We start from the raw sequence: 15,852 nt of genomic DNA on the forward strand, positions 1-15,852 counted from the left end.
ATCTTCTCAAAGCTGTATGAATGCGCTTCTTAAAAGGCTTCAATTTTTTTTTTATCAAAAGCTACTTCAAGACATTTAAAATGAGCATGTCCCTGAAACATTTTAAATCCTTCCTTGTAGGTGCTGCTTTCATTTGAATACTTTATAAACTATCAAGCAGATTGTCCCTTCTTGAGGTGTACCTCTCGGTCAGTAGTTCCCAACCCCACTTTTTTTTACTTGGGACCACTTTACCCAGGGACCACTTGATCAGAGACCACTCTCCAACATTAGTATCAAAAGGGTTATGAATCAGTTTTTGGTCAACTTTCGATTCGGTTTGGTAATTTGGGGTGCTGATTCAGAAAATTGCATTGGATAGACCACATCAGCTCTAGTTTCTGAAACAGAACATATGCAATCCAGTAGTCACCATCTGCTCACCCTCTGAAAACCATATTTAATAATCTAGAGCTGATGTGATAGTAGTAATCTTTTGTCAGCCTCTCCAGTCCCAACATCCCCATTGCCTCAGCACTATAAGAGGGTTTTGCGAGACCAGTTGCTCTTGTTGCCACGTAGTTTCGAGGCAACAGTATAGTAATGGTGAGATTGTCAATCACAGACCACAGATTGGGAACCACTGCTCTAGGTTGTTTCTAAGTTATGGTGGCCCTATGAGAGTGTTTTCACGGCAAGATTTATTCAGAGTGGGGTTGCCTTTGCCATTGTCTGAGGCTGAGAGCAGAATGTCTTGCCCAAGGTCACCCAGTGAGTTTCCATAGCCAAGTGGGGATTTGAACCCTGGTCTCCAGAGCTGTAGTCCAATACTCAAGCAACTGCCCCAGAATGGCTCTTTTAAAGCAAAGTAGTCTTTTCCAAATATTCCAGTAAACAGATATTCCTTTTTTTAAAATTGTTTTGCCTTCTTACCTCTTGGGTTGATTGTTTTCAGTTCTGCCTCTCTTTTGATTGTAGCAAGAAAAGGAACCTAGACAAATACATGAATAAGATTTTAAAGCTGATGCACAAATGCATGTGTTTCGGTATGATTCATTTCTCCTTTTAAGCCTATTCTTGGTATGCTGGTCTGGAGGAGGATCAGTCAAATGATTATTTTGCAAAACTGGGTTGATTCAATGACATTTGATTCTGGTAAGTACAATGGATGCGGTATGAAAATGTGTTGCACAAGGTTGTTATAAGAACGTTCATACCCATGGAATTTCTTACACTAAAGCAAGGATGAGAATCACGTGCCCTCTTGATGCTGTTGGCCTGCAATCGCTAGCAGCTCAAGCGAGCATATTCAAATATTTTATTTATTTATTTATCATATTTGTATACCACCCCTCTCAGCCCAGAGACGACTCAGAGAGGTTCACAATTGGCAACAATTTGATGCCTCAACAATTATAACAAGTAAAACAATAATAAAATACTGTTAAAACATCAGCATACAATATAAGAATATAAAAAACCGTACAAAATCTTAAAAACATTATTGTGAGCACCTCCATGTCAAATCATTTTCAATTGCATTGTCAAGTGGTTCCATGATTTCGTATAACTATGGCGTATTTGGGAAGGCCTGCTCAAAAAGCCAGGTTTTCACCTTTCATTGAAAAGTTAGGCAGCAGGGAGCCGATCTTATATCCCTAGGCAGGGCATTCCATAATCAAGGGGCCACCACTGAGAAGACCCTGTCTCTTGTTCCCACCAAACGCATCTGCGAGGAAGGCGGGACCGAGAGCAGGGTCTCCTCAGAAGATCTTAACATCCTAGATGGTTTATAAGGGGAGATAAGTTTGGATAGGTAAGTTGGACCAAAACCATTTAGGGCTTTATAGGCTACAGCCAGCACTTTGAATTGTGCCCAGAAGCAAACTGGCAGCCAGTGGAGCTGGTGCAACAGAGGAGTTGTATGCTCCCTGAGCACTGCTCTTGTTAACAACCTGGCTGACGCCCGTTGGACCATTTGCAGCTTCCAAACAGTCTTCGAAGGTAACTCCACATACAGCGTGTTGCAGTAGTCTATACAGGATGTAACGAGAGCATGGACTACCGTGGCCAAGTCAGACTACCCAAGGTATGGGCGCAGCTGGCACACAAGTTTTAACTGTGCAGATGCTCCCCTGGTCACCGCCGAAACCTGGGATTCCAGGCTCAGCGATGAATCCAGGATCACACCCTAAGGAATGCTGGGAGTTGTAGTCAGACAACATCAAGAGGGGCTCTCAAGTTCTATCCCTGCTGCAGCTAGATGCTTTATGAGACACAATTTAATGTATACCCTCTTCAATGGCAGCCCATACCCTCAAACATTTCACAGGTGAAAATTGGGATACATGTGGACAAATGGCACCAAAATACAGCTAAGATGGCAGTTATTCATGGGAAATCACATACAAGTTTGGAGAGGTTGCAGTAATTTGCTTATGCCTGAGTGGACTGGAAAGGACAAAATTTCACCCCCTGACCTTCCCTTCCTCTTGCTGAGTATAAGCTACTCTTGCACATTAAACTCAGTTTGCTGCAACTCATGGAAGCTGAGGTCATAAGGGAAAGTGGGGGAAGGAGAGAGAACTTGGACATACATTAAAACCTAACATAAAACAATAACATACAAGTATAAATTAAATCATAAAAATACATTTTAAAAGACAAACCTAAAAACTACAACTAGTACACCACATTATGACAAAGACGCAGTTAGTTTGGAAAAACTTGTTAGAAGAAAACATTTTTGTCTCCTGGCAAATGGAGAACGAGGAGGTAACCATCTTGACCTTCCTAGGAAGGGAGTTCCAGAGTCGAGGGGCAGCTACTGAGAAGATCCTCTCCCATGTGCCTATGAAAACGGTTGGACCAAGGGAATGATCTCTCCTCCAAGATCTCAGGGTCTAGGAGGCTCATATGGGAAAACACAGACCTTTAGATAGTCTGGAGCTCAGCCTTAGGTCCGTTTCATTTCCCCTGGCCAAGATGTCTTTTCTACAATCAACTCATCTAGAAAGTTAAAATGGGGGGGGGGGGATGGGGACCTCTTAACCACCCCTTTTTTTATTTACAACAAAGCCAACAGATGTTATGATCCACCAGTGAGGACAGTTCACAACCAAGTTTGACAGACCACCTTCATGTCCCCATCTAGCAAAGTTTGCAAGCAAAAGTACTTGTAGGACAGGAATAATCACATTTCTCTTGTGTAGCCTGCACTAAACAATTAATTAAAATTGCTGTCAGTGTTATCCACTGGTATGATTTAAACAAGAGTACAGGCAGTCCCCAAGTTACAAACATCCAACTTACAAACTACTCATAGTTAAGAACAGGGGTGAGACAACAGTAAATGAGAGAAATTTACCTCTCTTAAGGAAAATTAACTCCTTAAAATTATCATGGGGAAATGATTTCTCTACTGAAGCTTTATCACCAATCCTCGTTTCCACAACAAGCCAATTTTTTCAAAATCCAATGACGACAGGAACAGAAAGTGAAGTGAAATCTTCTGAACAGGGGCACAAACAGGAAAAAAAAACAACTTTCCTATGCTATCCAAAGCTGATTATCTATCTATCTATCTATCTATCTATCTATCTATCTATCTATCAGCTTTGGATAGTATAGGGGAGGGTTAACATCCCTGTGGTGTTTGTTATGCTGCCTGTGCCTCTGTTTAAAAGATTTCACTTTCTGTCCCTGTGATAATTGGATTTTGAAAAAAATCGCTTGTTGTGGAAATGAGGATTGGTGATAACACTTCAGTGGAGACACCTTTTCCCTGTGTATGTGTGTCTGGAGTTACATTTTGAAAATGTACTTAAAAACAAATTCAGCTTAAGAACAAACCTACAGAATTTATCTTGTATTGTCGAAGGCTTTCATGGCTGGAGGTTTTAGGTTTTGTTGTAGGTTTTTTCGGGCGATATTGCTATGTTCTAGAGCAGGCATGGGGAACCTTCGGCCCTCCAGGTGTGGTGGACTTCAACTCCCACAATTCCTTGAGGCTCGGCATTTGCCCCAGAGGCTTACCTTGGCCCAAGGAATTGTGGGAGTTGAAGTCCACCACACCTGGAGGGCCGAAGGTTCCTGACCCCTGTTCTAGAGGCATTCTCTTCTGACATTTCGCCTGCATCTATGGCAAGCATCCTCAGAGGTAGTGAGGATGCTTGCCATACATGCAGGTGAAATGTCAGGAGAGAATGCCTCTTGAACATGGCCATATAGCCTGAAAAAACCTACAACAAACCAGAATCTATCTTGTTTGTAACTTGGGGACTGCCTGTATAGATTCTCTTAATCTTTGAAACTTAGGTAATATGTGAAGCAATTCTAAATACACAACCTTAATTAAGAAGGAAAGCACTAACTAAGTAGATCAGACCAATCCACTTTGACCGGGAGTCTGGATAGCTGGCTACTTTTGGTTTTGATTTTTTGGTAATTTCTCAGACTGGTGTGGCTTTTGGTAAATACTGCCAGTATGTTTTTGGCTACAAGTTGACCAAGGTTGCTGACTTCTGCCCTAGTCCATAATTCTTTGCAAGATTCCAGGCTTCTTAAAAATGATAATTTTACAGTATTTTGTACTTTTTAATATTCACCAATGGATCCTATAAATCTATGAGATGCAGAGGACTTTGGAACCCATCCTCCAAAGCTATCAACCTCCCAAAAAAAAAATACTACTTCCATATTGGCAAACATTTTCAGTGTTCTGTAACTTTTACTTAAATGAGCTGGTAGTTCTTGCAAATTCACGAGACCCGAGGCGTAAAAAGGTTTTGGCCACCGCTGAGCAGCTGCACTTGTTTTCCTTATGCTCCTTCAGGTTAAGGAAACTAGCAGGAACTCTCTATGTGCCAGAATAGTCTGAGTCCTTTCCCAACCCATATTTAGCTAATTAGCTTTAATAATTAGTTGGAGTATCTCTTGTTTTCCCAACAGAATCACCAAGCATATATCACTGCCCTGTTCATAGAGTAACATTTACTATAAACAATCATGTTCCAATCTAATGAAGAACTGGTGGAGTCTGAATTCCTGCAAACATATTAAAACAATAAAAGAGGTCTTCCCATGATATTTACTTCCATGCTTCTGTAAGTGACACTCTCTCACACTCTTTTTGCTGAATAAACCATTGATATATTCTTTACACCAAATCATCAGGATTTCTAGAAAGGGGGAGAGGGCAGCTTCTCAAACAGAGGCCTCTTACCTGTGTGTGCTCTTTCTGCTGCGTGCTACTCAAACATTGCTAAGCATGAATGCCAAACCAAACCGTACAGATGCTGAATGATGCCTGGCAGCAGCCAAACTTCACCACAGACTTGGGTCAGCGCCAAATCCCTTTCAAAGGGAGTGGGTGGCCAGTCTAAGGCACATGTGGAAGTAGATGTTCCAATTCTCCTCCCACTGATGTTCCGCCTTGGATGTCGTCCTTAGCTATGCTTTCCTCTCTTTCAGTGTATCTCCTGGACTGCAAAGACCTTAAACACATCAAGCTGAGCTTTTAGGAATGTGAGCTTTCCCAGACAAGTAGGTCAGCCAACTGGTTTAACTTGTTATTGCTGCACTGGCAGTGATCAGAGAGACCTGTTGCCCATGTCCGCTGAGTACTCCTTCCCTGAAGGCTCTTCATACACATCTTGGAGGATGCTTTTGCAGTGGGATTGCTGTTACTGTATGCACTCAACCTATGGTGAATCTATCACAGAATTTTCTTGGCAAAATATGTGTGGAGAGTCTTAAATTCTATTTCCCATTTATCCTTTCTGAGGGGCAAATAGTTCACCAATTGCAGCTGCAGTGTAGTTTTAAAAAGTGGTTCTCTTCCTGCCATTTCCTAAACTACATTGCCACATGTGCAAAATATTTATTTCATATATTTGTACCCGGCCTTTCTCACCCCCGAGGGGGGACTCAGGGCGGCCTCACAGCAAGCACCATTTGGTGCCATCACAATGATAAAAACATTTAACAAATTCATTAAAAATAAGACATTAAATAAACAGTTGTTAAAAACATGCCAGTTAAAATCAAAGTCCGGGTCAGTTCATTGTTGCTTCAAAATGCTTACGTCTTCTTCTCACTTGCTGCTATTCGATTGTCAAGCGCTTGGTCCCACAACCAAATTTTGAGTTTCCTTCTAAAGGACAGGAGGGAGGTGGCCAGTCTGATGTCCCTGGGGAGAGAATTCCACAGATGGGGAACCACTGCTGGAGAGGCCCTGCCCCTTGTCTCCACCAATCATATTTGCGATGGTGGTGGGATCGAGAAAGGGCCTCTCCAGAGAATCTTAAACTTCATGATGGTTCATAACAGGGGATATGTTCGAACAGGTAGTCTGGGCCAGAACCGTTTAGGTCTTGCAGGCATGTAGCCTTCAGCCCCCCACCCTCGAAATTCTCATGGTGGTCCATGAGAAGGCCTTACTGGTACATTATTTAAACTGTTATGTTTATTCATATTATGATCTGATAACCATGCTCAATATATCCCATATGCATGGGGATATTGGGGTAACGATACAAAAAGTTTGCTAGAGTAGACCCTCTTTCACTCAGATTCAGCCCCCCCCCCCCCCAAATCAAACTCAGCTCCCCCCGAATCAAAATCCTGGCTATGGGCCTGGGTCTTATATATAGCACATGCGGGGCACTCAGTCAGCTCCATCACTTTGGGAGGCTCCTTCTTTTCTTCTGACAAACTGTATCCTGTAATGTGTTACATTTTAACTATGCTGACAGGGCTTAGTCCCCACCCTGAATCCCTCTGGTGAGATGGAGGTGGGGTACAGAAATAAATATATTATTATTATTATTATTATTATTTTATCCTGAATGCTGCCTGTCAAGAAATATCAATAGGTAAAGCTTTCCCTCATACTACAATGATTGAATTCCGGTCTGTAAAACAGTCTGAACCCAACGTTAGACATGCTATTAGGCCCAATGAAGTCAATACGCTAACCCTGTACAAAAAATTGCATGGAGGAAGAAGAGAGGCAAACTTGACCAGTTTGCCATTGCTCCCATAAACTACCCCAGCGAGGTCTGGTAAGTAAACTACTTCTTGCATCATTTTGTGATCAAAATGTATTAATAAATAAGACATAGCGCAGTAATCATGCAATAATTTAAAAATACACACAACAGGTTTTTGCTGGCCAGAAAATCTGTTTATACATAGATCTGTCTAGCATCTATTTGCATCTAATCCAGTTAAGCTGACATTCTTCTCCATTTTAATATTCTGTGCTAACTAAATTAGATCATCCATCTGCAAGATTCTGCTTTCTCCCTCCTTTCTTTACTTACCATCCAGTCAAATTAACTTTTTTTCTGTAAACTCATAAACTGGATTACTTGCTACCAAGCTGTAATGTCGCCCCTTGGAGTGAGATACAGCAGGATAAAAATACAGTAAATAAATATTTCCTGGCATTTTGTTTGGTTCTGATCCAAAACACACACACCTTCCAAAACGTTTCAAGTGTGCTAGTGCAAACTCCCTCCCTTTTAGATCAAACTCTGGTTTCCAGATGTAGTCCACTACGCAAACCACTACATAGCTTGTCTTTTGCTAATACATCTCACTTTTTAATATTCCTCAAATCAGCAGCCATCCCTTTGTCTCAAAGCAGGTGGATTCTACAACTTAGCTGTGCAAAATAGTACTACCTTTATCTGCCCTGAATCGCCCACTATTCAATTTCACTTGCCTTTTTTCTCCAAGCTAAAAAGTAAGTGTAACCTTTTCTCATGGTGTTGCTCGAGTCCCTCACTGATGTTACCTTCTGTTGAGTAGCATCTCTGCTCTCTCTAAGGGATACTTCTCTCTCAATGGAGAAAACCTGCGTCATTCCCTGCTCCAGGTGAAAAAACTTAGCTGAAAGGACAAACAAACTATGAACATTACCATTCCTTTTGAATGGGAAGGAAAAGGACCTTTGAACAGAGAAGTCTACTTTGTTTCACAACCAAAGAAATAGGAGGGTGGGGATTTCCTCTTCATTTGCCAGAGGGTGAGCCACACCTAAACTCCAGGTGATCTGATGGTGAAGAGAACCCGTTTATGTCCAACAGAACCTGATGGCCACCCACCATTACTGACTGGGAAGGAGCCTACAGTGGTGGTACTCAGAGATGGTCTAGAGACCAGATGTTATTGGCTGGTTGGCTATGGAAAGTTTCCAGGAAGAAAGAAGGGATTGTATTCAGTGAGCAGAAATATACTTCTGGCTATTGGCCTACTGGAAGAAGAATCTGTTCATTCCACACATCAGTAACTTTAAGAAGCATCAGTCTACATAATTATATAAGCAGTTAAAACTGTACCTTAGAACTGCTTCAGTTTCAGCTTCATGCAAAGTTTTCTTTCCAGGCTGGTGTGAAGAAGCACGAAACCACAATATAACCCCAGGTTTTGCTTGTTATTGTTGCCTCTATGTCACTGGTTCTCAACCTGTGGATCCCCAGATGTTTTGGCCTTCAACTCCCAGAAATCCTAACAGCTGGTAAACTGGCTGAGATTTCTGGGAATTGTAGGCCAAAACAACTGGAGAACCAAAGTTTGTGAACCACTGGTCTATATGTACAAGGTTTTTTGGAGAGATGTCTGTAACAATTTCTTAGATGTGTACTAGGGCCCTTCCAATAGTTCACTTGGGGTGTGATTCATTGAAGTGGTCATGTGGTTTGCAAGGCCTGTGGACTGTGGTGCAGCTGGCTGGGAGTCAGCTGCATTAAGATCACTACTGACCAAAAGGTCATGAGTTCGAAGCCAGCACGGGTCAGAGTGAGGTTCCAACCAATTTCTGTAGCTTACTGTTGACCTTTGCACTTGAAAGACATTTGCTTCTGTCAAGTAGAAAATTTAGGTACGGCTTATGCGGGGAGGCTAATTTATGACACCATAAAAAAAATCTCAAGCAAGCATGCAAAGAATGAGGAAGTACTTCATCAGTGTCACAAATGGACGGTGAAGCAACAGCTCCTCTGGTGGCCTGAATATCCTCATTTAAAAAGCTGGAATGTTAAATAACCCTATATATGTTGTGTGTCTATGGCATTGAATGTTTTCCATGTATATGTGCATTGTGATCCACCCTGAGTCCCCTGCGGGGTGAGAAGGGAGGAATATAAATACTGTAAATCAATCAATTTTCTCCTCCTTTAATTTTGTATCGATGTATAGTGCAAAAATGCTATTTTACTAATGCATCACAAGACTATGACTTTAAAAAAATTGAGGAGGAGAAGAGAACATGGTAGGAGCTATTCAGAAATAGAAATGCTACCTCACAGGAAAGTGAACTCTCCTTCTCTGGAGGCTTTGAAACAGATGCTGGATGGCCATCTGTTGGGGGTGCTTTGATTGTGTTTTCATGCATGGCAGAATGGGGCTGGACTGGATGGCCCTTGTGGTCTCTTCCAAATCTAGGATCCTAGAATTTTAACAACTGCCTGGAACAACAGGATCGATACACAGAGATACACAAGCTTCATAGAAAGGACTGTGCCGACAAATACTTCAGCCTGGTGAAACTTTTGTCCTATCTGGAGGAACTCTTTGATCATGCAGAATATAACAAAAGCTAGAGAACACCGTGGATTAACAGCATCCATACATTGACCCACATGCTGTACATTGCAAGAAAATGCTTCAGAATGAAGCTGACGTGTGTCGCCAAAAGACAACATCACCACCCTTAAAATATTTGCATTAGCCTAGACTCTTTTGATGGTAGAATATTGCCGTTGCCATGTTTTATTTCAGCTATTAATATTCAATTAAGTAATTTTCTTATCACATAGATAAATACATCATGCCTGCAGTCCTATAAATACTGGCCTGGAAGTGAGCCCTAAACACATAGGGAGGACTTCTTTCTCAGCAAACACACATAGGGTTACACTATTTGTATTAAGTCATTTGACTTGCAAAATATTCAATGCCAAAGGTTGACCACAAGTAATAACTAACACTGGAAGCTAAATATAGAGAAAATTATTGTTTGCAATATCAGGAATATGTTTTATAGACTACCTCACCTCTTCACTACAACTCATTAGTCATATACTTGTGTTCCCATCCATGAAATCAAAATACATCTCATATAGTATTTGGCTCTGGATTCTGGAATAGATGGAGATTTCTTAATTCAGACTAATGGTATGAAAACACTGAAGAATTATAGAAAATAAAAGTTGTCTCATAATTTTCTAGGGAACTATGCTAAATCTTCTAAAAGTATCAGATGCTATTTTATCTTGAAAGCTGAGCAGCCTTAGCCCTGGTTAGCACTTGGATGGAAGACCATCGACTAATACCAAGTGCTGTAGGCTCTATTGAAGAGGAAGGAACTGGCAAAACTATCTCTGAGTGTTCTTTGCCTAAGAAAACCCTATGAAATGAATGGGGTTGCACACATACATTCATGCCACCACAGACTTTACTTCTGCTAAACATCTTACACCTGCAAATTCTAACTGGAGTCTCTACAAAGGCACATCAAACCAAATACAGATGTTGCTCCCTTTACACCTGCAAACCATTTAGACTACATACCTTAATGCAGTTGCTAGATGAGTAAACCTTATTTAACATAATGAGACTTATCCCTGGGTAAGCATACAATAGGATTCCTCTGTATAAGGCAACCAACCAACCAGATCTATCAGAAATAAAAAGATGCACAAGTGGCAAAAGCTATGTTTTCATGTGGAGAGGGGGTGGTTTTAAAAGTATTTTAATTAAAAGCAATGTAAGATGCTTTAATGGACCCTTCGGTTACACAGCAGGTTAAACTGCTGAGCTGCTGAAATTGCTGACCAAAAGGTTGGTGGTTCAAATATGGGGAGCAGGGTGAGCTCCTGCTGTTAGCCCCAGTTTCTGCCAACCTAGCAGTTTGAAAACATGCAAATGTGACTACATCAATAGGTACTGCTTCTGTGGGAAGGTAATGGCACTACATCCAGTCATGCTGGCCACATGACCTTGGAGGAGTCTACGGACAACGCTGGCTCTTCGGCTTAGAAATGGAGATGAGTACAACCCCCCAGAGTCGGGCATGACTAGACTTAATGTCAAGGGGAAACCTTTATCTTTATCTATAAGATGCTTTCATGAAGGAAGAAGATTCCTGAATTAAGGTAAAAATAAGAAGATTGACTCTCTTACCTAAATAGCACAGGAATTACTATTACCTTAAGAAAAGGATAATTTTTTTTCATGGTCCACAATTAGGTAAAGGTTTTTCCTGACATTAAGTCCAGTCGTGTCCGACTCTGGGGGTTGCTGCTCATCTCCATTTCTAAGTCAAAGAGCTGGCATTGTCCATAGACACCTCCAAGGTCATGTGGCTGGCATTATAATATTATATGATATAATGTATTATATATACATATAATATTTATAATATTATAATGTAATACAATATAATACTACTAATAATGATATATTATAATTAAATATTTTATATTACATGTAATATTACTAATACTATTACAATATAATGGTATAGTACAATATAGTAATATATAATACTGATATTGTACTATGCTAATAATATAATGTATTGTATGTATATATATATATATCTTGTAAGCCGCTCTGAGTCCCCTTCGGGGTGAGAAGAGTGGCATATAAATGTCATAAATAAATAAATAAATAAATAATTGACTGCATGGTACCTATTGATCTACTCACGTTTGCATGTTTTCAAACTGCTAGGTTGGCAGAAGCTGGGGCTGACAGTGGAAGCTCATGCTGCTCCTTGGATTCGAACCTGCAACCTTTTGGTCAGCAAATTTAGCAGCTCGGTGGTTTAACCCACTGCGGCACCAGGGGCTCCTCCCACAATTAGCTGAGGCATAACTCTACTTTTACATGGCTTGGAATTTCCTGTTGATATATACACACACATACATATACACACACATATGCACAATGCCCGATGTTTGTAATGCAAAGCAATTCTTTCCTATATATTTTCCTACATATTGAACACCTACCTTGGAAGAGAAAACTGTCAGGTTTAAGCAATGCTCGATCCAACAGGTGCTGCGGGTTTGATATTCCAAGCTAAACTTTGTCCTCAGCTGCTGCCTTTCCCTCTGGGAGTCTGTTCTGTTGGTAGTGATATCTCCCTGTGGACCATATAATTTCATTCCACACAGGGAGGAAATGTAAATCAATTTCTTATTGCATTATCTGTCGATTATAGTAAAGCAGACAGTAACCCTGTCATTGCTGACAGGAAGTGTGCGCTTTGCCATGCCAACTGCCTCTCGTTAAGGCCTCCACGCGCTCCTTTTCTGCTTGAACTGGGTGCTCTGCCCTCCTCTAATGAAGGAATACAAATCACTCGATTTCGTTTTGGTCATTTTTTAAGTCCCAATAAGCCGAAGGGTTGGGAACGCCTGCTCAGTGCGCTTAGCAAGACTGTTTACACATTTCGAGACAAAACAGCCCAGGCTTGCTGCCTCCTGTATGAACAAATGCTGAGGAAGGGTCGCAGAAATATCATGGTGTTCAAGAATTTCCAAGAGAGACGTCCCCCTTTCTCTCCTGAAAGTATAGAAGCCGTGTTAGAGGTCAAGCTGGGAAGGGATTGTGTGGATTGGACTGCTGCTGGGAGTTGTCATTCAACAACATCAGGAAGAAGTGGTAATGTGTTAACTCTTGAGTGGGTCACACATTGATTGTTATACATCAGCAATGCTATATTCTCTCAGTAGGGCCACCCATTTTATTGCCTGAGGAAAACTAAGAAACTTCTGTATTCAGGGCTCTCCCTGTGAATGTTTACATAAAAAGAAGAATTTCAAGAATGCCTTGTATTTGGCTGGCTGATAGTAACCAAGTTCAGGTGCATTGCTTAGTATGGTGGTCAAGACAGAAACTTTAACAACTTTACTGGAATATTTCAAAATGTTCACAGTAGACAAAAGAAGAAAAGAAGGAACCTAACTTTAAGAATGACCAGTTGAGACTGAAACCAATCAAGTGTTCAGTATATTAAGCCACACTTACCAAGAACAACCTTGATAGTCATTTTAATGTATTTATTTGCCTTTTCTAGGATTTATGTCTAAATGGTTAATTAATGCTATTAGTATAATTAGGTTTATTTGATTATTCACATTTAGTCCTCATTTTGGTGTTAATTTCTCTTTTGTCATAAGTTTATGGTTATTATTTTTGTATTATCCTGTTTATTTTTAAATGCTTGTATTTGAATTGGCCATTGAATGTTTGTCTTTCTTGTGTGTAAACCACTCTGAGTCCTCTTGGGGAGAGAGGGTGGTCTAAAAATAAAGTTTTATTCTTATTCTTATCCTCTGCTTATTCCTCTTTCAAATGCTCTGAATAGGATTTAGCACTGGAAGTATGCAATTCTCTGTTACTGTGGACCCTCTATAATAAAATTCAGTTTTTGACACTGGTCTTCAATGGTTCGTTTGCGTCTCATCAGTCTTTTCTTTTGGCGATCACAATAACTACACTAACAAAGAACTCCATATTGTGTTCAACTCATAGTTCGACATGTACTACAGTCACCAACTCCATCCTAAAACAATGGACCTTGGAATGCATGGGACAGGGCTAATGCATTAAGCAAATAGCACTTTCTAAATAGTATGCCGACTGTAAAATGTCTTTTGCAGTGTACCTGTCAGCCACAGACTAACCTAGATTGTGTAACTGAATGTAGCTAAAGCATTTAGAATCATTTGAAGACCACAGGGCAAGGCATCCCATCTCAAATAAGAATTTTTTCAATCATGTTAAAAGTGGACAAAGTAATATTATTCCCCAATCTAGTGATATACAACTCCTATATTCCTCTTCTAGTTGTTATACTGATTAGAATGATGGGAGTTGTAGCAGAATACATTGGGAAGATGCCAGCTTAGCATAAGCTGCACCCCATAGGGAAAAGCTGGATTCCCCACACTGATGACACTATAATTGTCCAGAGCATCTATCACATCTGCTAACCTAAATGTTCCTTTCTGTTCAGCAATCTGACGTGCTTGTAAAGCTGAATTGTGTCTCACCCATTGCGAGTTGCCTAGCATTCTTTCACACAGACTGCATTTTCCTCTTTCACTTTTAAGTCCCGCCGTTGTTTTCGGGAGAACGCAGAAATTTCAAGTGCATTCGGTGGGTGGGGTAGTAGGGGGAGATAAGGTAGTAATAAAGGAAGGCTGTTAACTTACCTGGGTCAGCGTAGAGTATCAGCTCCATGTATGCCTTTATCTCCGAGGCAGGAGAAAGTTTAACCTCCCTCTCCTGACTCATTTCCTTGTCAAGGGATAGGCAAAAACACTACCGGCAGGACCACACCAATCACATGTCCTGAGAGACAACATGTTTATGTTGTGTGTGTAAATATGATCTTTGGAGCCAAACAACTATTAGCTATTAAAAAGCCCAACCTTTTCCTAAATTTTCTTAAATGATAGGTACAATTAGAATATTGCGTAATCTTTATAATTTTCTTGACTCAGGTATTTCTTAATGCTGGATGTTCCTAGCCATTCTGACGACGATACTGATGTCATCATATAAGGAAGCTTTAGGTGAATGCCAGGATCCAAGTGTAATTTCTAAAGTTGTGCTCTGCATGGAGGCAAAGGGAGAAAGAGTTAGAAATAGGCTGCATTGTGTCAATAGTGGCTTAGTTCAAAGAAGTGCTGGATCCAAAAGTGTGGGAATGTGGCAAACTGTCTGCAGCTTCAAGTAGTACCATAGTGAATATCACAAGGTGTGTCACACCAGGAAACAAAGGCCATTAGGTGCACTACATTTTCATGTCAGGATGTTATAACATGCAAGGGTAAGTTCAATTGGATCCAATTCTTTTAAAAAAAATACGGCTTTTATCTTAAGAAATCCCATGTCCAATAACAAATGAGATGACTGCATGGAAGATGCTGTGAAGGGGAGGGGGCATTGTGCAAGAGGCACTTGTAGCAGCTTGCCGTAAGCGAGGCAACATTTGAGTCAAGTACAGCAGTGTCCATGCCAACACACAAAGGTGCAGATGGGGCTTGCTGCGATGGTAACACCAGTTGGGGCAGATCTTGAACCCCGGAAGAGGACACCAACACCGCTTACTCTCCTTGCACCCTTTCGCCCCATTTTGAGGGCTGTTAGCATTGTGTGCTGCCCCTTGATGCCAAAGGGGGATGGGTGCACCTCCTTTCGCGTGGGGCCAGCCGCTGTGCAGCAACTCTAATATGGACGGTTTCTTTGGTCAGAAAGGCAAAGCTATAAGTGCCTGCACATAGCATTTTAAGGCACACTTCTTGATTCTTCCATTCTGGGGTGGTGGTGGTGAATGTTTGGCAACATCTTCACCACATGAGCCTCCCCCCTGAAGCAGAGCATACACATTGAGTGACCACCACTGTCTAAAAGCCTTCCTCCACATTCCACACATTCTGTAGTCAGTGCAAGTCAAGCATAGGAAAAAATACCAAGTAGGAGTAACTGAAGAGAAGTCAAATAACCGAAAGCCAATATGAAAAAAACTGCAGTAGGCAGGAAATAATACTTAACAAGGTAATTTATCTAAGAGAAATTCCTTGTTGCTGCTAACACTGCAGATGAAAAGGAACTGAGGTGCCAACCCCGCCTGACAGCTATATCCTCCAGGGCAGGGTGGACAGGGCTACCACCAAGTTTCTTAAAGCTATAGAGAATTCCAAGCTGTCTTGCACCTGCGCACAAGACCCATATGTGCAATTTCACAGAGACCATGAAAAAAAGAATGAAAAGCAATACTCTTGCCCACAAATAGGACAACTTTATATTTGGGTATGGAAAACAGAGTTTGAGAACTCTTGTCAAGCT

The 15,852-nt window shown here is 41.0% G+C and overlaps 1 protein-coding gene across 6 annotated transcripts in view; it reads right to left on the reverse strand.

Annotated features, from left to right (window-relative positions):
• Positions 1-14,298, reverse strand: part of UNC13D (unc-13 homolog D) — an 80,491-nt gene extending 66,193 nt beyond the window's left edge. The window contains exons 1-5 of one of the 6 annotated variants that reach the window (XM_067463793.1): positions 14,214-14,298; positions 12,003-12,137; positions 6,065-6,169; positions 5,204-5,474; positions 913-970 (exon numbers count right to left, since the gene is read on the reverse strand). The gene's annotated coding sequence lies outside the window, so the exon portion shown is untranslated. Of the gene's footprint in view, positions 1-912; positions 971-5,203; positions 5,809-6,064; positions 6,170-12,002; positions 12,528-14,213 lie in introns of those variants that run through there. The other 5 variants (XM_067463795.1, XM_067463794.1, XM_067463796.1 and 2 more) reach the window with 5 other exon arrangements.
• Positions 14,299-15,852: the final 1,554 nt, after the last annotated feature.

The sequence above is a fragment of the Anolis sagrei genome, chromosome 2, assembly GCF_037176765.1.
Source record: "Anolis sagrei isolate rAnoSag1 chromosome 2, rAnoSag1.mat, whole genome shotgun sequence".
Classification (NCBI taxonomy): domain Eukaryota; kingdom Metazoa; phylum Chordata; class Lepidosauria; order Squamata; family Dactyloidae; genus Anolis; species Anolis sagrei.